Source organism: Mytilus californianus, unplaced genomic scaffold, assembly GCF_021869535.1.
Source record: "Mytilus californianus isolate M0D057914Y unplaced genomic scaffold, xbMytCali1.0.p SCAF_1, whole genome shotgun sequence".
NCBI classification, from domain to species: domain Eukaryota; kingdom Metazoa; phylum Mollusca; class Bivalvia; order Mytilida; family Mytilidae; genus Mytilus; species Mytilus californianus.
Window position 1 is genome coordinate 62,605,271 of NW_026262581.1, and position 26,164 is coordinate 62,631,434.

The following is a 26,164-nucleotide window of genomic DNA, read 5'->3' on the forward strand; positions in this document are numbered from 1 at the left end:
AAAGTTTTCTCAACTTTAGAACTCCATCAAAATCTAATGGTCTTCCTCCTCTGAAGGTTTTTGTCTTTCTCCAACTCTCTGGTACACTCTGGCATTTTGGATGTGAACTGAATGACAATGGTATTTCATACAACCTCAGTCCTTTTCTATTTGGATTAATTAATTAATTATGTGAAAAATGTACACTGCACACAAACAATTGTTCAAATAAATCTGGTATTCCAGCCTCTGTAACAATTTCAAACGCACCAGTTTCTGTGAATATGGAACATCATCTGAACAATTAGTCACCCTTTTTCGATGTGTTAAAAAATTCAGGAATGTAGGATACGTTCCAATTGTCGTAACTACAATCCCGTCCCCTTTTCCCCGAATGTTACATACCAAATTAGACTTATCACCAGGTTTGTACTAACATGAGCAACACGACGGGTGCCACATGTGGAGCATGATCTGCTTACCCTTCCGGATCACCTGAGATCACCCCCAGTTTTTGGTGGGACGTGTTGCTTAGTTTTTGGCTTTCTATGTTGTGTTTTGTGTACTGTTGTTTGTTTGTCTTTTCTTTTGTAGCCAAGGCGTTGTCAGTTTATTTTCGACTTGTGAGTTTGAATGTCCCTTTGGTATCCTTCGCCTCTCTTTTAACAATGTTCTTAAATTACTGTCTGCATATTTATGTTGAAATTAACATAAGTACAGGTTATAGGATATATACAATGTTTGACAAATTAATTATACATGCACCTTATCAAATAAACAGACATATATACCATATATTCCGTTTGAATGGTTTTACACTAGTAATTTTTTTGTGGCCCTTTATAGCTTGCTGTTCGGTGTGAGCCAATGCTCCGTGTTGAAGGCCGTACCTTGACCTATAACATTGTGGTAACATTATGATAGAATAAAGACTACCTCAAAACTTTGATAAATCAATACCCAAAGGGTTCATTTTCGTAGACTTGTACAAGTCAAAATAATTAGCTTCTTTTGTTCTTTGCAGTAAATTTTTTTCTTTGAAAGGCATAAACTATTGACAGTGAGTCTTTCAGCAACCAACAATCAATTAATGTTTTTTTCAAGATATTATAGTTTCTTTCTCCTTGGTTTCTATGCACAAGTTAGGCATTATGAAGCGTGTCAGTTGTACAAACCTCCTTGCGAATTTATTTAATCGTACGGAGGAAATTTCTCGAAAGATTCGTATGAAAAAAATTAATATTACCAGTTATTACTTTAGCATTTGGTAATTGGAATTTTTGTTAGTTGTTACAGGAAGTTTACTGCTGGAATTTTTATCTTAACAATTACGAGAGTCTGGGATATATAGATATATTCACATGTACTAATACATCATGCCATTTAGACCTGTGATGAATAAGGGCCTTTGTATATTTTTGCTGGACATGCATGACTGGCCGTAATTGGAACCAATACCTCGTGCTAGGAGAATGCCATGAGTAAGAGAGACCTCGAACCTAATATTTAAGGGATTCGTCAGAAGAAAGCTCAAATAATTGCTACAAAGAACAATCAACTAATTGCTTCAAAAAAAGAAAATTAAAAAAAATACGTATACCTATTGGTCTATCCCTGATATGTAGTGAAAACAGAAAGCTCGTAGACCTGTGCATGCCAATTGTAACATAACAACTGTAATAGTGTGTTCCACAAAATGAGGACTCAATTATCACTTATCTAAGGTGCATGCCTCGTTCTACAAGGGATAGTCTACATAGTGGTAATGCCTTACATCACTTTAAAACTTTAAGGTTGCGATCACGAGTTCACTTTGTCCATAGTTTCAAACAGATGGCTGGCTATGTAGGATCTGTTTTGCATCAGAATTAAATTTTATTCAACACAATTGCTTGCTCCAATGATACATTTAGAGTCAACTCTCATCTAGATACATCCTGTAATATTAATTCCACTGATAACTGAGATTAGAAATCAGCTGTTGATGTATGTACATTTCTTGAAATACAAAAGTTTTATGCATAATGTAGGTTTCTTTTCAATTTTGATGAGATCTTTTTAGTCACACCAGTAAGGAATTTGATTTTCCTTTTTAATTCCATTAAATATGTTTATGTTCTCTTTAGCAAAAAAAAAAGAAGTAAACTTTCAGTTTTTAATTACTTTTTCGATATACAATATGATTTGTAAGTCAAAAAACAGAACCTACAACTAAAATGCTTTAAAAAGAAATCTTATACCAAAAATCTTCTTGCTTTAAGAGTATCTTGTAATCTAAATTTGATTTTTCTCATTTTGTCACAAATAGTCTGCCAGCAAAGTTATATAATCGACAAGAAATAAAAGTGATATCATGATAATCTTTATTGTGATATAAACAAATTAAAAATGTTTTATATGCAGTCAATAATAATCTTTAGATACATATTTTTCGTTACATACATTACGCAGACTAACATATTTTTCGTTACATACATTACCCGGACTACCATTCGTTTAATTTTATTTGAGTACTAAGTCTTTTTCTGGAATTATGAATGGAAAAAGTTTCCATCTAAATACAGTTTTATAGTATTTTTTTCCCCAATTTTTGACATTTTGACTCTTATGTCTGTTTGTTTTACTCACACATTGTTGTCAATATAATTGAATTCTTTATGACTGACATACAAGTGAGAGGTTTAGCTAGCTATAAAACCAGGTCTAATCCACCATTTTCTACACAAGGAAATGCCTGTACCAAGTCAGGAATATGACAGTTGTTTTCCATTCTTTTGATGTGTTTGAGCTTTTGACATTGCCATTTGATAAGGGACTTTCCGTTTTGAATTTTCTTTGGAGTTCGGTATTTTTGCTTTTTTTTTCTCCCACCCCCTTTTATCCGGTTTACCATCCCAAATATATTTTCTTTGGTGTTGGACGGTTGTCACATGCAACTCATTTCTAGAGTAATATCATTCAGGTTTTTTTTAGGTTTGACTTTAGAACATTTTATTGAGTTTTGACTTCAATATGTCAATTGAAGGCTAAAATGGCCATTTTGTAAACAGATCTGAAATGGTTAAGATATGAAATGCTCAGATATTTAAAAAGCTCTTTCTCATTCAAAATGCACAAATTTCCCTTGTAGTCTGTTATGATATGTAAGCCTATTCAACCAACCAAATTATTAAATGGTACATTAACATAGTCACCTGAATTTCTCAAATCCGGCTTTAAAACTGAGGCCAAATCGGTTTGCGCTTTGCTTGGCTGTGTTGGATGTATAATTAAAAAAGTATAACAACTCCATGGTAAATTCAGAAAGGGGTAGTCCAATAAAAAACTGACAAAATCCAACGTTATCAAACAACAGAACGAGTGAAAAGTAACTGTCATATTCCAGATTTGGTACAGGCTTTCGGAAAATGCTGGGTTAAACCCGGTTTTGTAGCTAGCTAAACCTCACATTTGTATGACAGTTGCTTGTAGTTCCGTTTTATAGACAAAATTGGGTGAGCAACCCAAACAGACATAATAGATTAATGTGACAATAATTGTCAAAACTGTGTAAACATTAATCACAGATATACAACACAACTGACTAAACAATTCAAACAAACATACAACTCAATCTAACGAAAAAAGTTTTGTCGTTGATAATAAGTTCAACTTGGCAAAGACGCAGGATAGAACATACCGTGTATAGAAATATAAAAATAAGATGTGGTATAATTGACAATGAGACAGCTCTCCACCAGAGACCAAATGACATAGAAATTAACGACTATTGGTCACCGTACGGCCTTCAACAATGAGCAAACCCCATACCGCAAAGTCAGCTATAAAAGGTCCCGAAATGAAAATGTAAAACAATTCAAACGAGAAAAATAACGGCCTGATTTATGAACAAAATAATGAACGAAAAACATATATGATATATAGCAACAAACGACAACAACTGAATTACAGGCTCCTGACATATGTCGGTGTAACAGTACAACATATGAAAACTATAAAAATCAATTGATAAGGGCTTAACTCATCAGATCACACAACACAGACAGGACGTGGCAGGGTATTTATACATCCCTACAACAAAAAAGACACTAAGTACAGATCTGAGAGTACATGCACTCGCCGTTACTGACAGCTAGTTCAAAGCCAATAACAACTTATAAAAAAATCATGTATCTAAGACTAAAGTATCAATCAGCACACATCAAACAGCCAATGGATTTAGTATAAAGACGTCATTAACAGTCAGAGAAAAATATGACCTTGTGCAATGCCAAAATACAGGAATCGACAGATTATAAAACCGTGAATGTGCATATGTATATGTATATGTATATAACAATAATGTTAGTTTGGTTTTAATTTACTGATAACAAAATCAATATCTATACAAATAAACAATATTTAAAGATCTAATTACAGTGTTGAATTGGTAACCATTTAGAATAAGTTTATTTAAAGGATCGATTAGTTTACCCGGATCGTATCTAAATTTCCGGGCTCGATAAACAACAGCTCCGTAAAAATTATGTGCTATCCCGTTTGACATAAGTTTTCTACAGGTACAGCCAAACTTACAAACATAATCTTTGTATCTATGGAAGAATTTAGTAAAGGTTTTAAGTAATTTGTGGTAACGAAATCCATGACTTAATAATTTACCAGTAATACATAGATAACGTTCACTGAAATCCAAGACGTCACTACAGACCCGGGCATAGCGAACGAGTTGTGAAATAAACACCGTAAGATGGTGCCAAAGGAACATCACCACCCATCAAAACTCTTTCTCGATAAAGTAAAAATTAAGTAAAATTTAAATTCAAGGGTAAACAAAATGGAAACAACACTGTCAAAACTTCCGAAAAGTCCGAATTACCTCAGGACCTACCAGGAATGCCCAAAGTAAAAAACTCGTCAGCGGGATGCATAAATACCAAGTCATGTCAAAAGTCATACGACCGAAAGAAACAACAACAGGAAGACAAATAAAGGAAAATCTGTAAAGAGAATAAAGATACGCAAATTCAGCACTTAGAATCTATAACTCACGACCATCTTGTATTATTTGTGAAGTAGACACTGAATATTTATTTATTAGGTCTTGGTACTTTCCGATGAACTTTTTGATAAAAGACGAGACGTTCTTTGACTAAACCCTGGCTCATTATTTTTTTTGCACAGACTTCGATGACGTCTAAGTAGCAGCTGCAAGTTCTTGAATATCGTATGAGTTTAGAAATGTATACTCCATACCCAGGTAACGTTGATATATTGCTGCTAAGGTGAGGAAACGATTTAAAATTTAAAAATTGAAATCGTCTCGCTTATCAATACCCACGCTACGTCAATTTTTAAAGACCCAAATGTTGCAAAACACTTGTCCTACCTCCATGACAAATATGTTGTTGTCCCCGCAGATAAAGCCCCAAACAACATCGTTTTTGTGTGTAAATATCATTACATAAACGGCTTGATAAATGAATTAGGTATTGACAAATCACTTGGAAACTCAGCATATACCCTCACGACACTTACCAAGGGGGAAATCCTGTATAATCATAGGTCTGTTCTATGTTCCTTTGGAATTTCAACCAAAGATGAAGAACTAGATCTTCCTTCACTATATTGGATACCTGAACTACATAAGTGTCCTTACAAACAACGTTATAAACGTCTATTTCTAGAATAAGAAATAATCTTATCAAAAAAAGTTTTCCTATTTAATTAAATGGTCCTTTGGTAAATCTGAATGGAAATATATTTGCTGCAACTCATTTAAAGCCTTCTTCTCTAATGAGAAAGGTAAATAAGCTAGATATACTTACTGGAGGTGTGATGAGATGATCGAAGCTGTTAATTTTCTTCATGATAATATTTATGTACGTTTCGGCAATAAAGTTTATCGACAGGTTGTAGGTATTCCTATGGGCACCAATTGTGCCCCTTTGATAGCAGACTTGTTCTTGTATTGTTTATGACCAAACTCAGTAAAGACCCGTCTAAATTGCATTGCATTGATAAATTCAACAACACTTACCGTTATCTTGATGATATTTTTTCGTTAAATAATCAAGAATTTTCTAAATATACTGCCAAAATTTACCAAAAGGAACTTACTTTAAATAAATTAAATATAAACGGTAATAACTGTCATTTCCTAGATTTAAATATTTAAGTTTTACACGGGAAACTCTACGGGAAAATTTACGACAAAAGGGACGATTTTTCGTTTCCTATTGTTAATTTTCCTTTTTTGGACGATGATGTTCCTTTGGCACCATTTTACGGTGTTTATATATCACACCTCGTTCGCTATGCCCGTGTCTGTTGTGACGTTTTGGATTTCAATGAACGTAATCTATGTATTACTGGTAAATTATTAAGTCACGGATTTCGTTACTCCAAGTTACTTAAAACCTTTACTTAATTCTTCCATAGATATAAAGATTTGGTTTTGAAGTTTGGTTGTACCTGTAGAAAACTTTCAAACGGGAAAACTTATTTTCAAACGGGATAGCACATCCTCATTTTTACGGAGATGTTGTTTACCGAGCCCGGAAATTTAGAAACGATCCGGGTAAACTTACCGATCCTTTAAGGAAACTTATTCTAAAAGGTTACCAATTCAACACTGTAATTAGATCTTTGAATATTATTTTTATTGGTATTGATATTGATTTGATATCAGTAAATTAAAATCAAACTTAATATTATTTTTATATACATATGCACATCCATGGCTCTACAATCTGTCGATACCTGTATCTTGGCATTGCACAAGGTCATGTTTTTCTCCGACTGTTTATGACGTCTTTGGATATGTACTGATTGATATTTTAGTCTAAGATGCATGATTTTTTTTATTAGTTGTTATTGGCTTTAAACTAGCTGTCAGTAACTGCGAGTACTCTCAGATCTGTACTTACTAGTGTCATTTTATTGTGGGTATGTATAAGTACCCGCCCACGTCCACTCTGTTTTGTTAGATGTATTTCTATTTGTATCCATCTGATGAGTTAAGCCTTCTTCAACTAATATTTTTTGGTTTGTTCTTATGTTGTACTGTTACACCACTGTCCCAGGTTAGGGGGAAAAGGGGGGGATTGGCGCCTTCAAACGAGTTAAAACCCGCCACATTCTGTATGTCCCAGTCCCAAGTCAGGAGCCTGTAATTCAGCGGTTGTTGTTTGTTGCTGTGTAAAATATTTGTTTTTTGTTCATTATTTTGTGCATAAATTAGTTTGAATTATTTTACATTTAGGAGTCTTTCATAGCTGACTGCTGTGTGGTTAAGCTCATTGTTGAAGGCCGTACGGTGATCTATAGTTGTTAGTTTCTGTGTCATTTGGTCTCTTGTGGAGAGTTGTCTCATTTGCAATCATACCACATCTTCTTATTTTTATATTATATTGCTCGGTATTCCAAGTGCTCCACGAAACCTCTTTCTAAATCATTTACATAAATTTTATCAGCAATCAAAGCCGGGCTTCATAGTTATGATGAAACTACCTGTTCTAAAGGTGGTGTGAATCGGATGTGGATACAAAAAAATTCCAAGATCTTTTAGAGTACATACAATCTAAGACTCTTTCATCTTGCAATAGTATTAAAACATTTGACTTTTCTACACTTTACACCAAGTATTCCCAATTCCAAACTAAAGGACTAATTGAAAGAGTTGGTCCTGCTTTATTTCATTACAAAGAACGACCATCGTAGATACAAATATCTTGTCTTAGGGATAAATCGTACTTTGTAAAAAAATCACTCTGATTCAAACAAAAAAATCTCTGAAACTGACATTATCAATATGCTTGATTTCTTGATTGACAACATATTTGTTACGCTCGGAGGATTTGTTCTTCAACAAACAATCAGCATTCCCGTAGGAACCAGCTGTGCTTCTCTTCTTGCCGATTTGTTTCGTTATTCGTATGAGGCTGACTTTGTGCAGGAACTTCTTAGGAAGAAAGAAAAGAAGTTAGCAATATCTTTTAACGTCAAATTTTGCTATATAAATGATATTCTCTCACTAAATAATTCAAAAATTTGGTGACTATGTTGAACGCATTTATTCAATCGAACTTGAGATAAATGATAAGACAGATACAGTTAAGCCTACCTTCTATTTTGACTCAAATCTAGATATGGACAATAAAGGTCGGTTAAAAACAAAACTTTAGGACAAATGAGATGATTTCAGCTTCCCAACTTTGAACATTCCATTTCTTTCTATGTAGCAGCGCCTGCATACAGAGTATATATCTCCCAGTTATACAATATTCCAGTGCTTGTATTTCCTATCATGATTTCCTTGATAGAGGGTTGCTGCTTACAAGGAAGCTATTAAACAAAGAGTTCTAAGTGGTGAAGTTGAAATCATCCCTTAGTTAATTTTACGGACGCCATCAAGAGTTGGTTGACCGTTATGGAATATCTGTTTCATTTATGGGAGCTATGTGACTTTTGTCATGTTTTAACTATCGTACCTCAATGATTCATTGTGACATACAATTTAATTCCTGTTTATACTGGGCGTAGACATTTTGCTATGGCGTAGCAATCTTGTTATATTTGAATATGTATACTTAATTCTGCATAACAGTCGATTGTTTTGTATTTGAGGCTTTAGAAATAAGGTGTTCAACCTTGTCATTTGAGTCTTTGATGCATGTTTATTTCTTCACGTGTTGTATTTAATTAATAAGTACTTACTAAAAATAAATACATAAAGTCCAATTCAAATATTTATATTTCATTTTCTTGTCTTTCTTGAATTGAAAGAATCATCCAATTTTAATTTTGAAATTGTCCCAAGTACATTTGTATTGAAATAAATACTAGAAACCGTATCATTTAAACATTTTCAGTTTTAATTTTGGTAATTTAAACAGGTGTTTCAGGTCGTAAGTAGCGTCAATGATCTACACTTGGATATGGTTGAAATCCATACAAATTTTATAAATTGGATTCATATTATGACTACGACAAAATATGTTTTTAGCTATTTCAAGATTATTATTTTTTCTCGTACATATTTTACCGTAATTTGAGTAAGAACAACCACTTTCTTCCTCTAAAAGGGATTTTTATACATTATTACAAGGGCAAAATATATGAAAAAAGTATAGAGAACATTTTCTTTATTATGACACAGAATATTTGCGAAGTTTTAATTTCAGTAATCACATTAATGTATATGAACTCGCTCTTTTTACCGAGTCGTCCTAAACATGCATGAAATATTTGTCACTGGACCTTAAACAAACACCAATCATCAATATCTTGACCGAGCACTAAAAAGGGCATCTGATTTAGGGTATTATCGTTCAGACCAGATACACTGTCTATACCTTAAATGTAGCAACCTAAACTCGTGCAGTTATTACATATGTTTTGAATTTATTTTCTCTCAAACTGGAATATAACCTCACTGAACGGGCGTTTATTTGATAATAAAATATGCATATAAAGACAATCACGTGTTGAAAATGTGCCATTCTATGAACATGTCTTTGAACAGTTCAAAGTTAAACCATGTGATATGATAGTGAGATAGGGCCAAACTCAATTACCCCTTTCAAAGGTTGTCTATGAGACACAATGAGTGTATCCAAACCTTTCAACATGCCCTGAGCGCGAGTTACTCAGCATGTCTGTATAGTTATACCTCCCGCACAGTGTAATGAACATTCCAAACAAGTAATCACAGGGACTACTGTTGAAATGAAAGCTATCAGGATAATATAGATGCTATTTTTCACTTTATTTCCTTACAATTATTTTGAAGGAAAAGTTTTCGAAAGTTTTGATTAAAAAATCGATATGATGACTTGTTTACTGTGTAAACAGCCAAACATAAGATAGGTTGATATTTGTGTTGTTTTATTTAAAACGATGAAAGTAAATTAATCTTAGTTAGTATACCATCTAGGTGAAAATTCGCTTTTCTTTTCGTGAATTCCCATTGCCTTTTTTATTACTACATCAGATCAGATAATAATAAGGAAAAGGGATAACAAAATAATCAAAAGTAATAAAAGTAGAATACCTTGAATACTAAAATGATGGTGTACAAAATATATTTTGGTGGTAGAGCATCCATTTAAAAAAAAAATAACTAGAAGACAAAAAAAAAAAAACACACACACCCACATTGAAATAACGATATAAAAAATATATGTTTTAGTATTACCACTTGGTCGATGGCCCAGGGTTTTCATCTAACAGAAGCCCACTCTTTGATCTTCTCATGATTTGAAACCATAATTTGTAAGTACATCATAAAACCATTCAAAACATTCTACGCAAGTTAAACATATGGGAATTAATTAAGCACTATTCTAATGTAATAATCAAATTCTGATAAAACACTTTGTCAAATAATCGTACCTTTTATGATTGAAATGTTTATTTTTTTAAATGTTATCCAGACTAATGACAATTTCAAAACACGAATATTTACTAATTAAGTTATAAAAACTATGTTGTACAATGATATATATTTTTTGGGAATCATACATGACGACTTTTTTTTAAATACTACTGTATTCGAATAGAATAAAATATTCATTGATGTTTACTATGTTATTATGGCGTGATGCAAAATTCAAACTTGGTAACAAGACTAATTTATTCACAGAAATTAGGATTATTTGCACGTGATCTATGAAAGTATATTTATATGTTAACTGAAGGAATTACAATTCGACTTTGGCCGTTGGTAAGAAAGTATTTCCCTTAGTCATTCTCCGTTGAATTACGGTAAGTTGTAAAACTATTAGTTTAAAGCGTGAATCAGCAGAAATTAAAATGATCATTCGCAGTAATCTACTTAATTCAGTAAATTAAAAGTATTTAATGATTACATATTCTGAGCTGTTCTTTCATTTCAAAATATTGCATTGCATTCTTTTGTTTTTGTTTGTTTTTCTTTTCATATGAAAAAATGATGCATACTTTTTAAAGTAAGTTCAAATAAATATTGATCCAATTCTGTAAGAGTAATTAATCATTTACAATAACACAAAATACACACAATCATTTAAAAGTACATTCAGTTCGTTTCAAAATAATCTAAATCATTAATATGCATACTTAAACCCTTGGGACATATGATGATGCACAAACTTTTACATCACATATCAAAAGAATAGTTTATATGATAAATGAGTTGCCCTTGAGTATGATTAATTCTAAGCCGCCCATGATATGTGAAATTGATTGTAGATCTATCTATTGTGTTTACTGTTAAAACAGATATATCGTAGCTTATGTTGTATTAGAACAGCGAGTGGTAATCGTTTTTTTTTGGCACTTCGGCATTGTAATTGTTTAAGGTCGTTTTCAAAGAAGCAACTGTAAATCTTATGTAAGTTGTGCAGGTTAAGTGACCACAAGAATGTCTTTGAATATCGTTTTGATCAATTTATTTATCTTTTTGATAAACAAAAATGTATCGGTGATAGTCTTCATTAAGATGATTCACTGGCCTTTCCAGGTGCATGTAAACTCAGTTATAATTTTTTTTTAATTCGAAAAAATAGGCGTATATATCACTTACTCATCAACTCCTTCAGTTTTCATTTTATTCTCTTTGCTGATTTACTAACATGGTACTGTGCAATGGGTTGTTTCAAAAATGTTTGAAAAAAAACAATTATCAACTAAAGACCGCAACCAGTTACCAATGACACTATTGTTATGAGGTCATACATTTTGTATGCCCGCACACTTATATCGTTAATTGTTATCAAAATCTGTTCAGATCCCAACCCATAAAACATATATATCTACATGTTTTCTTGTTTGCAATGACAATACCTTTTCAATACTAGAATGTGTTTGGTGGGCCTTTTCTTTAATGGAGTGACTTCTAAAGATGAAGAGAGGCGAAGGATACCAAAGGATATTCTAAAGATGAAGGGGACACGAAATTTTAGTCCACTAAATCAGTTCCCCCTATATATATATATCTTGTTAATACATTTGAGTTTAACATATGTTATTATATCAGAAGTCATGTGCAGGTACCAAACATTAAATTTTAATTGTCCCAGAAGATGAAACATTGTTCAGAAATATATACAGGTGTCAGTTTAAAATTGTACGTCAAATCAAGCAGGAAACCAGAAAGAATTGAGACTGTGCAGGTGCTTCGACAGCGAAACGATATCCTGCTTTGCATGCCTCAATCGCAAAGCACTTTCTGACAGCGTCATTTGCAGTAGGAATTGTCACGACCAGGAACATGACAAAGCCGTAAATAATGTCATAGGGACGAAAATGAAAATAAGGAATCTAAGACAAATTTAATGTTTCCATAGTAAGCTGAGACAGATAAACTAGTTCATAAATGAACTTAAGATAATCTCAGTCATTTTTCTCGTAAGCAAGTCTAAGTAGAGTGACCAGTACGACTCTAGTCGTGAAATATAACAAGATCATTCTAGGACAAATTGTATCAGCCGAGAATTGAATATGCACAAGTATAGTACAACTCGGAAGAAAATAGAGTTTATTTGATAGGTAAATACCTTACAACATATGCATAAAATGAGATGTGGGTACTTGTAAATGCGACAACGACTAACATAACGAAAAAAGTTCTCTGTTGGACCTTTAAAACATTGGCAGAGAGCATATTTTACTCTTATCATATGATTTGGATTTAACGCCCTTAACCGAATCAAATGTGTGTACCTCTTGCAAACAAACAGGCGCGTTTACTGACCAAATATAACCGTCGATCTATCAAAACCAGATTCGTCTGCTTCAGCTTCCAATGAATGGGTTCCAGCTACTGTTGGATTGGAAATGACATGATGTAATATTAGGAATTTAGGGGTTACACAAAATATAAATATTGGGAATATATAGATATCGGGAATATAACATAAACATTAAGGGGTTACACAAAATATAAATATTGGGAATGCCATATGACACAAGCAATTTAGGATAATGTGAGATACAAATATTGAGAATGTAATATGACATTACCATTGTGGATGACATAACACGTTAATATTGGGAATGTCGTATGAAATTGTCTTTGGAAATGACATAAAACATTTAAGGATTACATAAGATATAGATATTGGGAATGTCATGCGAAATTAAAATTGAAGGAGGACATACGATTTAAATATTGGGAATATTATATGATTTTCACATTGAGGTTGATATAAATATTGGGATTTTTTTATCATAAAAAAATTGGGAATGACATTTGATGTAAATATTGGGAATGCCATATGATTTTAATATTGAGAGTGACATATGATATAAACAATTGGGTGACATAAAATGCAAACAGTCACATCGAATTCGACTTTAGGATTTACAGCAGACGTCGAGTTGACATCAGTGATTTCTATCAATATTATATTTGGTTCATGTTTCATGCATCTCTTCAAAGGAAAGTCAGTTCAGTTCAACTTTTTCTGACCTTTAAGGGAAATCTGTATTTCTAACTACTGATTGTTTAGGATTTTTTGTCAATCAGACATGCACAATCTAATTTTTAAAGTTGAGTTCATACAATTCATACGCCCGCCGTCTCACTGTGTAAGGAGCAAAGTTTTGCTATCATAAGAAATAAATCCATGAAAATATCATTTGGATCAAATATTAAATATGGAATTGCGCAATCCCATTAGGAACTGCATTTTATTTAGAGGTTCAATTGATTCATTGATGTCGCAAGGTAGCTTTGCTAGTTTGCACTTATAACCATACATAGGTCTTCAGATCTTTCTCCTTTTTTAATCAAACAACAAGGGATGTTTGCCTAACGTGACGAGAGCAATTTAACAATTAATCAAAGATACATCCTGCAGAGTAGGTCGAGACACTTTTCTGTATTAGGTCAGTTTAGATGAACATGATGAAGAGCGGGAAATTTGGACTGTCGTTGAAGAAAATCTGGTATGTTGGTTACTCTCCTATCAAAAGACATCGAATTGAACGTTTTCAATCCGAATAGATCTATTAGGCTATTACAGTCATCTAATGTCGTTTATCAGTTAATCGTGTATGCGTTAAAGGATTTCAATATTCCGTAAATTCAAATGCATATTTACTTTGAAACCACTGGTGTAGTCTAAACGATAGTTTTATAACTGCATTGGTACAAAATGGAAAAGTTGAACCAAAATATTTACGAAGAGACAATATCAATCATAGCAAGTTTACCTTTTAAGCTGAAATGGCCTTAATAGATATTTTCATCACTTGGCGTCCATATTCGTCGTAAAAATTTTCAAAGATCTTCTCCTCTGAAACTACTAAAACAATTTCAACCAAACTTTGGGTGAATTATCCTTAAGGTATTTGGTATGAAGTTTGTGTTTTTTCTCTCTCCAGCCAGTCAACAAACATAGAACATAAGGGAGCTACCATTTGATATTTATGGGGGGGGGGGGGGGGGGGGAATTTGAAAAAAATAGGCAGGACAGGGGTTTTGAGTAAAAAAAAAGGCAGGATGAACAACTTGGCAAAAAAAAGGCAGGATGACAATTAATGTTAAAAAAGTCAGGATAAACTAATAAAAAAAAAAGGCAGGACCAAACAGAGTGAAAAATAAAAAGGCAGGACAGAGATTACAACTAAAAAAATGCAGGACAAAATTTTTCATCCTAGCCCCCCATAAAAATCAAATGGTAGCTCACTAAGGGTAAAATGAATGAACTGTCTTATATCTTGAAAACCACAAAAGATAGAGAAAATTTGCCATGGGCAAAGTTGCAGGTTGTCAAGATCTATCTATCTCAAATATTCAACAAATGATCTTGTTGCATTGTATCAATTTATTTTTGGCAAAAATGTCAGGTGAGCTATACAGGCTCCTTGTAACCTCTTGTTTAAATGACTATGTTCCTCTTGCTGCATCCTTTATATGTATGGCGTACATTTCACAACTTGTATGACTTTTAGACTATTATGAGCGTAACTTTTCATTTTCATAAAACTGTAACTTTTTCAGGGTTACAGTCACAACAATTTGAGTACCCCAAAAACATTTACCGTACTTATCAGTATCTTGTCTGTAAATTTAAAAATGCTGGTACAAAATAATTATCGGCGAAATGTCTTATTGTAATGTCGTAAAGAAAACTAAAACATTGAAAAATTATATATTTAAACTCGGGGAGAGTTCTTATATCTTTCGTGATATAAAATTGAGAATGGAAATGGGGAATGTGTCAAAGAGACAACAACCCGACCGAAGAGCAGAAAACAGCCGAAGGCAACCAATGGGTCTTCAACACAGCGAGAAAATCCCACACCCGGAGGCGGGCTTCAGCTGACCCCTAAACAAAAATGTGTACTCGTTCAGTGAAAATGGACGTCATACTAAACCCCAAAACATATAAATGAACTGAAATTAAAAAACTTACAAGACTAGCAAAGGCCAGAGGCTCCTGACTTGGGAAAGGCGCAAAAATGCGGCGGGGTTAAACATGTTTTGTGAGATCTCAACCTTCCCCTATACCTCTAGCCAATGTAGAATAAACAAACACACAGCAATACGCACAGTAAAACTCAGTTTAAAAGAAGTCCGAGTCCGGTGTCAGAATAGGTAATAATAGAAACTAAGCAAAATGACAATGATGCATAAATTAACAAAGGACTACTAGCAGTTACTGATATGCCAGCTCCAGACCTTATTAAACCGATTGAGAGATTATGTCTTCGTCATATGAAAATCAAGCACAATCCCTCCCGTTAAGGGTTTAGTATCATACCATCATAAAATATATGAAAAGATATAACCAGTATCATGCCAACAACTGGTTTTAGAATTAATGTGTTTATTTCCGATGCAAAGACCCTATGAGTGAATCAATATTAATACCAAAATATGCTCACTAATTCTGTTAAAACGGTTTTTTTCCTCCGATGGTCTTGACAATTTTGAATACTCACTGGCCTCTCACAAATAATGATGATTTCAGTTAAATTCTATGATAACAGGTACTCTTGGCTAGCTTCCTGTAGTAGCGAGCACATTTTGACCCTGCATTTCAAATTTGTTAACGTCCTTTATTTCCTTGTTCCAAGTTATTCGTCATCCTGTTCTTACCTGCACTGTACAGGTTTTTTTAAAGCAATATATTTGTCTTTTACGATATATGATCTAGTTGAGCAACGTGAGAGCTTGTTTGCGCACGTAAAAACTGGCTTTACAAACTACATGTTGTACCTGTATCAAGTCTGAATATCTTGACACATTTGTTGTTCGATTTTGTTTGTGTACACGTATAAAACATTTTAGATTATTTATTGGTTAATTAATTTTTATCTTTCTTGAATTCACATATACATTGTATTTTAACTTTTAATTTTGAAGTAATCTGAAGTTTTGGCACGTATAAAATGTATTTGTAAATTAATGCTGTAGGTACTTTATTTATGGGTGGAAATTTGTTGATCGTATTGTATATGGTAATGTGAACAGTTTAAATCGATCTTCTTTCCCTAAAAACCTTCAGAATTACCATAATCATATTAATTTCAATGTTGTACGTAAATGATAAGTGGTCCGGATTTTTAATCATCTTAGATGAGCTAGTAGTTTCATTGGTGTTAAATCGTGAGTAACGATGAATAAAAAATGATGTTTCCATTTTTACATTTACCTCACAAAGTGAAATTGAGCTTTATCATCGTTCATATGGCCTTGTCAATAATATAACATCAGTAGGTAGTGTAAATAACCATCAATAGAGGTCAAACAAGGGACATTTCATCATTGTATACATTTCACCATAATAGGTCATTCAATTTCAATTTTGTACATAGATCAGTGCAAAAAAATGCTTCTTGTGCAGTTGCTATAAAAATTATAAATTTTATTTGTCTCCATTTAATTATTTTTTGCTAGATTAGGAATTACAGAGATTGAATATTAATACCCCCTACTTAGTTAAAAGCGTTAATCCCAAACAATGACATAGCACAATTATAAATATCGTCATGGTTTAAAGGTATAAAATGACCGATGAATACAAATTTATCTTCTTGCAAACCTGACAACCGTAGATATATTCTGGTATCAAAAGAAGTTATTCAGAAGTTAATCAAATAGAAAATACTTTTGAATAACCCACTTTGTGACCTCCAAACACATTCTACTACTTTGTCACTTAAAGTTCTTTGGAGAGTGTCATAAGTTAATCCTGCGGATTGAACTTGTTGCTACTGTTATAGCGTACTTCCTAATCAGAATTGACATTTATACAACGTATAACCGGCCTTCGCATAACTAATTTATATGGCTAGCGTGTTAATTGAAAAATACACCTTGTATGGCTATGCGCATTACTGACCCGGTCGGTCAGTGAAGTTGGTCACCACAGGGCAACTTTACCAACGCTTAGTCTAATCACTTGCAGAACACATTTTATTGATCACATTTAAATCATATTTTTTTATTGGCTCCAGCAAATCAACAAATGCTTTTTCAAATAGTTTCGAACGAGTATGATGTAATTTGAAATTCAGAGAAATTTTAAATGTAATAATTAAGGTCCCCTGTTAAACCCATTCGATAGTGACACAATCTAGGATAGTTACCACAATTTGATCGGACTGTTGCAAAGAGGTGTATGAAACAGCTCGGTTTATCGGAATCTCTGGTAACCATCTCAAATGATAGTTGGGGCTTACGAATTATGAAAGATCTCATGGGACTTCTCTTTTTCCTTTTTCCTGTGGCGAAACAATTGATTTATTTAAAAAGATATAAGTATACCGATGGATTAGTTCTATAATGTAGGTCTTCGTAGGTTCTTGTACCAATTGATATCCTTGTAATTGAAGCGTGTAATTACTTACTAAGAACGTAAATTAATGCTTTCTTTTTTTGGTGATACATATATATATATATACCCATATTAAGACCAGTTTTCATTTAAGAGGCAATGCTACATGTAACTTGTCATCCAAGATAATAAGACATCCAGGAGTGTAAATTGTCAAAAAGTAAATATCTTTGTATATATTATGCTAAATGCATCCACGAATGAGTGAATCGAGAGGGGGGTCTGGTGGTCTTTCCCTTGAAATATTTGTGTACGATTTTTGTTTTCGTAAGGGTTGGATAAAAGAAGATGTATCATTTAATTTTACATACAGGTGTATTGAAGATGTTCTTTCAATTAACAATACAATTTTTCTGATCGGGTCCCATTAATAGTCATAGACACCACATATACAGCTTCCTCGGCCTCATTTTTAGACATATACCCCGAATTTGACTACAGCGGTCATTTCCATACCAGAGTCTATGACAAACGAGACGATCTCAATTTTGAAATTATATATTTTCATCACCTTAGTAGCGATTTACCAACTTCATCAACGTATGGAGTATACATTTCTCAACTCATATGATTTTCAGGAGCTTGCAGCTTCTACTAAGAGTGTGTAAAACGTTATCAGTGCCTAAGCAAAAATTTAATGAGCCAGGGTTTTGTGAAAGAACGTCTCGTCCTTTTTCACAAAAAAGTTCATTGGAAAGTAACAATACCTAACATATAAATATTCATTGTCGGCTTAACAAATGATACAGGATAGTCTTGAGTTATAGATTCTAGGTCCTGACTCTGTGTAGCATTTTATATTCCTTATAGCTTTATCTTTATTTGTCTTTGTACTATTATGTTCCATTTGATCGTAAGCCTCTTGGCGAGGTTCGGTATATGTGCATCCAGCTTTCAGGCTTTTGGCTTTTGGTGTTCCTTATGTGGGTGGGTCCAGAGATGCGATTCAGACACATGAGGTTTTTAAAGTGATGATTTCATTTTGTATACCCTTGTATTTATATTTTACTTATTTTGTATTTTATCGGAAAAGTGTATTTGTCATTATGTAAGGAGCCCCTTACGGAGCCACTTAAGTGCCATGTTAATAAAAAAAAATTCGTTTGCCGGAGATTTAATCTCGTGCGCACGAACTTGAAACTCGTGCGCAAGACTTTTAATCTCGTGCGCACGACATTTATAAACTGGTGCGCACAACTTTCAAAAACTTGTGCGTTCGACTTTCAAACGGGTGCGCACGACTTTCAAACTGGTTCTTGAGTTTGAAAGTCGTGCGCGCCATTTTGAAGTCATGCGCGCGAGTTTGAAAGTCGCGCGCACCATTTTTAAAGTCGTGCGCGCGTGTTTGAAAGTCGTGCGTTTTTTCAAAATAGTGCGCATCAGAGGAAATCTCCTGCAAATGCAAATACTTATATTTATATGACACTTAATGGGCTCCGTAATTATGCTTTACTATATTGACTGTATAATCAACTACAAAAACTTTTGTTGGCGTCTTTGTTTGATTTAATTGTAATTGTGTTTGGACGTTAAATTCAGTTGTGATGTATGTTTACACGGGTTTGGCTGCTGTTTCCCAGATATGGCCACGTTAATCAATTATATCTGTTTGGGTTGCTCACCCAATTTGCAATAACGAATAAGTGGCGACAGATCTTTCACGATCATCAAAATGCGGTACCCGATCTTTCACGATCCGAAATATAAATTTTTTTACAAATATTACCATTTTTGCAAAGTTTTTGATTAAACTAAATCAAGATAACTTTAAGAACTATTAAAACTAGTAATATTGAACGATACTTTTAAGGAAAAAGTAATTAATCCATCAAAAATTTTAAAAAAAATATGTTTGTTTACATTTTTATTTTCTGAAATTTCGATGAGCAATCTGTCTTTTGTAGTTTTGTCAAAACGGTGTACTTTTAAGTTATGATTTTGACAGAAAGTTTTATATTTTCAATATTTGTCCATTATAATTGATTAAATACGATTATTTACTGACGTTGCATGTGTTTTCTCGATAAGATTTCCTTCACGATCCTATACCAGATCTTTCACGATCCAATCGCAATACTTGACCGCCGTTATTTATTCTTTCACGATCATTTATCTCGATATACCGAATGACAGCCGTGCATACACTCATTACCATCTGCAGTAACATTAGCTGTCCAACAAGGAACAGTCCTGGATCCTCTCTTGTTTTCATAAATGATATGCCACAGCAGAATACAATTATCTTTAACTGCCAGACATTTTGCAGCTCGATATTTAAATGGTGACAGCAGTGTTTAAAAAATGATCTGTGATTTGTAAATACAAATTCTTTTAAGTTTTCAGTCGTGTTTAAATATACAGTTCGACAATACTCAGATACCTGAAGGATGAACTAAGTGGAAGCAGAAGAAAATTAGATAATATTTATCGATTGATGTTTTTTCACCCCCCCCTCCCCCTTTTTTTACAATCAGCTAAGAAAAAGAATTTAATAAAGAATTGTTTATAGAGGGAACACAACTATGTACAACAAAATACATGTTATAAGGTATTTTCTAATAGTGTGCATACATATTCCTGTGTACACAAGTGTTTCCTAAGTGACAAAAAGTAAGATCATTGCAATAGACAGAAGACAGACAACCCGTTGTCACAGATGTTGTAATAAATCAGTTTACGAGATACAATGACAAATCAATTCCTTCAAGAATCATCAATTTGCCTTAAACAAGGGTTTCTTTTTTCTCAACATCGCATGTAATTTATATTTTTTCTCCAGTGTCGTGAATCAGCATTTTATTCTTAGTTGTTAATAACTTTGCTTTAGATATTGCCCACACAGTTAATGACTTTTTTGTGTTATGTCACATTCGTATGATCTTATTATCAACAAAATATCTAACAGAAATTGATACTATTTGGAAAGCGCACCGTCTGGTAGTTCTTTTTCCTCATGACATAAACATCGGTCTCATATTTTATTTCTAAAGATATCTATTAAAAACATTATTGTAATTATACCTTTAAAGAGTAGGAGGTCCGAAAATAAGATGTTATTTAAAAAAAAGTCATTTTATGACACACCTTCTTATAAAGAGATACAAAAGTAAATTGTTAAAGAAACTAATTTTATGTGACAGTTAAAAGATGCGCATTTTAAATTGCATTTTAGAGATGAAGATAAAACGTGTTTGAGAGAACATCATCAATATATCACAAAGCTAAATTCAGCTAGAATTTGCTAGATCTTTGTCTTAATGTCATTATGACCGTTTAAAAAAATCAAAGTATTGGTAAATTACCGAGTGATCAGAATGCAAAAACCGTTAGTTCAAACCCGACAATATTGTGAATTTTTATATCAATCTTTTCCATACGATATGCTGTACACATATAACGGTTTATTCCAATTTTCCCTTACTTTATCCTGGTTGACTCTCTATTGCAGGACCTACTTATTGTTTTTATTGTTAACTTGTTCTCGTCCTGAACATGCTTAAACTATTTGCCACTGGACGTTATGCAAACGACAATCATATAACGGTCCATCCAAAGGACTCGAGGAAAGCAATCTCTTGATAAATTTTCATTGTAAATTCACAAGTCTAACTCTTGCTTAACTTTACCTTAATGCGCATAATCATTTGAATTTTCACACTGACAATCTACTCCCATAAACTGTTTGTAATAAATTAATATTACCTAAGTTGAATCTTTAACATTTCTTGGTTACTCAATTTAACTAAAGTTACATTCAGGATGATTCTGCAGTTTTGAAATGAAAATTTTATGTAACAAGTATTTAAAATAGTGTATGTGGTGGTACATGGTACATGTATATCTTAGTTAGTTTTGCATAGAATAGTTACAATTATCGGTAGTATTAACTAGCATACACATATATCTGTGAAGGGATACTTATATTGTTACCTCTTATCTAGCAAAAGCAAAGTGTTGTTGTTTACATGCACTATTAAAGCAGCAGACATGCAAGCATATGTACTAATGGTTTATAAATTTGGCAATGTCTTAGGGTGAGACTAGAGAAAAATACCCAAATACCATTGCTAGTGGATGATGCTTTATTATTAACAATTGGCAATGACTAATACAACTAGTGCCTTAAGTGAAGGAGGACTTATTTATTCTTCCGAACTCTTGCGTTCATTAACGGTACTTTGGGGTGTTTTTGTTCATAATTCTTTGTTTTTCTATTCGATGTTTGTCTTGTCGTCTTTGCATGTGGTGTCGTTACTAAGTTGTTGCATGTGGTGTCGTTACCAAGTTGTTGCATGTGAGTAAAAAAAAAAGGGAATACAAAAGTAGTAGATAATTAAAAACCAATTGTTCAGAGAACAATTGAAGGTCTTTCCACATTACACATCTAAAAAATTGACAAGAAGCTAGTTCCAGTTTTACTCAAAGTTACTACATGTATTGGTATCCAATCATAGGTTTCTTCACACTCATTAAAAAAAATATGGTTTCTACATACTTTTGACTTATGGGAGATAATTTACTACTTCCGGTTAAGAAAATGTCATTTCCAGTCTAATATAATAGCTTTCTTTCCACTGATTCCACAAATATATGGTTTCTATATACTTTTGCCTTAAATACGGGAGATAATTTGCTACTTCCGGTTAAAAAATGTCATTTCCGGTTTCATAAGATAGCTTAATTTCCAGTGATTCCGAAAATATATGGTTTTTATATTCTTTTCATTCAAGTAAGGGAGAGATAATTAGCTACTTTCGGTTTACAGATGGCGATTTCCGGTGTCATTAAAAGGTTATTATAGGTTACAAGAGCGCAATTATTCGTAATGCATTTTCCATAGGGTACCACTGGTGTTCCGTATTTTTTTCCCTCGAAGACTACACAAAAGAGGGAAAAACGGGTAGCAGTTCCTGTTACTATAAATGCCAGTGTTGCATTACAACCAAAAAAATATACATGGTCATGCGGCAAAAATTGACTTAAAATGCAGTTGAAAAAGATCGTCTATTTTTTTCGCTTAATGAAAAAGGCATATTTTTAATGGCTCCGACGTGCAGAAATGGAAGATATTTTCTATACTTTGTAAAATGTGAATATGATTTTCTGCATTTTTTAATCTAATTGGATAAGCTTTCGATTAAATGTAATTCCAATCCTGTATCATCCAATCAGAAGCCGTATAGGATTCTATTCTGAGTACCATCTTGGGGTAAAAAACTTGCCGGTAAAATGTAAACAAATAATTGCGCTCTTGTTACCTATATGCTGATTCTAAAAACATATAGTTTTTAAGTATTTTTCCCTTGAATAAGTGCAAAAATAGCCTCTTCCGGTTCGCATAAGGTCACTTCTGGTTGATATTTTTCAAGGTCATGTGTCACCCAACCGTTTGCAAAAGACACTATGGCTTTATCATGTACCAGAATTCAGTTATATTCGATTAACTTTAAATTTTTACATGTTAGGGGCAATAATCCTACAAGATATCATCAGATCACTTTGGACTGAATGTACTATTTGTTCGTCTCAACAACACAAATATTTAGCATCAGTTCTTTCATATCTAGCTTTTATAGTATAAGATAGGATGCACACACAAGCAATAGACAACATTTAGAAAATGACCTTGACCTTTGACCTTGACACCATTTTCTTTTTTGGTGACCAAGGATTTTAAATCAAGATACCCTGGTCTTTATCACTAACGGTTTATGAGTTACATTTACATATCACTTATGTCAAATACAAAAGGGGAATTAACTCTCATATGGTGTCTTAGTATCGCTTCGGCACCTGAGATCACCCCCAGTTTTTGGTGGGGTTCGTGTTGCTTAATCTTTAGTTTTCTATGTTGTGTCATCTGTACTATTATTTGTCTGTTTGTCTTTTTATTTTTGGCCATGGCGTTGTCAGTTTGTTTACGATCTATGAGTTTGACTGTCCCTCTGGTATCTTTCGTCCCTCTTTTAAAATTGACCGAAGCATCCTGAGGATTCAACGAGCCATTTGGAAAAATAAATTTGTCGATTTCTTTTACGGTAATGAAGGAGATGCGCACACAAGAAAAAAACAGTGTTTGGGGAGATAATTCTTACAAAGAATATTGTTCGGTTAAGCAGGGTCAAATTTAAAAGCGCATAAACTGTACAATACAATATAAAAAATATCCAAGCGACATATTGCGAAACAAGAATTACATGCAAGAACAAAATTGGCGGAAGAAAAAAAAATAATCAGAACAAATACAATAGGTCTTTCCACAGAAAAGTTGAAAGACCTAATTATAAAATGAATAATCACTAAATGCAAAGATGTATTCGATGAACTCTTATAAACTCATCTTAAACAGTTGATGGCATCAATACCCATGGTGATTGAAATATATTATTCATTACTTATTTGCTTTACAAGCACCAAAAATGATCTAGTAAATGAAAATTCAGTATTGATAATCAAATTGTTTAGTCGTCCTTGTTCAGCCATGTAGACATTTTACCTGATTTCCCACGATACCATGTGTTGAAGAAAAAGACATTTTAATATTCTGCAAAGTCATCTAATGAGATTTATCATGTGTACTTTTATGATCTGGCAGTTTTCGTCTTTAATCAGACAATTAATTAATACCAGTTTAAACGTTTTTATCACGACTTTAAATCTCACTTTTAAAGTGTTTAATTAAATTGGATTCAAAAATAGTATTGCTCGATTTATGCTGTATAAAAGAGAAACATTAAGATTAACTTATTGAATGTATTTTAAGGATTAATGTCGCATTAACTTCAAATTAAGGAAATCAAATTATTGATAAAATTATAGTTAAACGAGAAATTATATAAAAGATTTTGTTCAGTGCATCGTGATATATTGGGTTAATTGTAGATAATAACGCCTCTTATGTAATAAGAACCCAGCACTGGTAGCTTCATGGTGATGACTTAACCGCATGTACTTGTCATTTACCTACGTTATCCTTACAAAAGAAGAAATAATAAAGCTTAATTACACGTAAACAAAAGTAAAAAATGACTGCGAAGGTTATGTCACTCGTCAAACTATTAGAGCATTCGTGGAAATGTTTTTTTTTTAATAACAGTCACGTCCGCATGAGAGTTTGATGTAATATACTCGAATGTTGTATGTTTCACTGTATACAATAATTTTTTTAGTAAGTTTGTTTAAAATCCTATTTTATATTTATTTGAAATTAGTTACTTTTACACATATAATTGATAAATGCAATTCAATATGTTATCCTGACTGCAGATTAGACACGTCTTATTTATAAGATATTGTGCGTTTTATAAATAAATTGAAAAATTCTATCTTGACGTACATCAATAACATAAATATCAACAAAATTCGATCAGATTATTTTCAACCAATGCATATGATGCGCTCGATTTATTTAATTTAAATAGAAAACTGTCATATCATGACAATCCAAATATAAAAGGAAGTCGGTGATTTTTCTCCTATTCATTGTACATGTATTAAAGTTAACATAATTATTCAACTTGACTTAAACCTGTTCAAAAACTGCTGAATCACTTTCAGTCATCTGGCGGTAGATATAACGTGCCAAAATACGTGCGAGTAAATAATAGATTAATTTTTACACAAAACATTCATTAGTTTTCGCTTAAATTAATTACATTCACAACGTGTGACAAACAACCAATGAAATTCCCAAATGGTTTTGGATTATTGTTTACGAAGATATAGATAACAGAAAAAGGATTGAAAAGTTCAATTTGATTCACGAAACAAATAACATTACTTTGATATTAGCAGTTTAAAGACGGTAGGATTTTTAGTATTTATTTTAATTACAATGTAAAATAATGGATGTGATAATTCACAATATATAATATAAAATTTGTATATTTAAATATAACATAGTTTGTACACATGCAGCTTATGGTTTAAAAATTAACTACTTATCAGTATAATATTTGTTTGGGTTCATATATGAAAACTTTTGTTTGTTGAATCAGCCCCTAAGATCTAATGCACGCTCTTTTGCTTTGATGCCTTTTTTCATTAATACCTTTTTTTTTTATCTTGCGTGCTATCTTTCTTATTTCTTTACTAAATATCTTTTTTAAGTTCACGTGGCCAAAAGGACAAATATGAGCTATTTTCATCGCTTGGCGTCCGTCGTCTTCCGTTTACTTTCACAAGAATCATTTATGAAACTACCAGGCCAATTGCAATCAAACTTGTCCACGGTCATTCAAAGGGTAACTCATTTAAAAATATATCCGATGAATCGCGCTAACCAACCAACACGGCCACCATGGCTAAAAGAACATAGGAATAACATAGAGGTAGTATCTTATATATGGAAAACCGTT

At 32.8% G+C, this 26,164-nt stretch overlaps 1 protein-coding gene across 2 annotated transcripts in view; it reads left to right on the forward strand.

Moving 5' to 3' along the window:
- Positions 1-10,600: 10,600 nt before the first annotated feature.
- LOC127705847 (probable thiopurine S-methyltransferase) overlaps positions 10,601-26,164 on the forward strand; it is a 30,604-nt gene continuing 15,040 nt past the window's right edge. The window contains exon 1 of one of the 2 annotated variants that reach the window (XM_052210203.1): positions 10,601-10,743. The gene's annotated coding sequence lies outside the window, so the exon portion shown is untranslated. Of the gene's footprint in view, positions 10,744-25,294; positions 25,612-26,164 lie in introns of those variants that run through there. The other variant, XM_052210207.1, reaches the window with a different exon arrangement.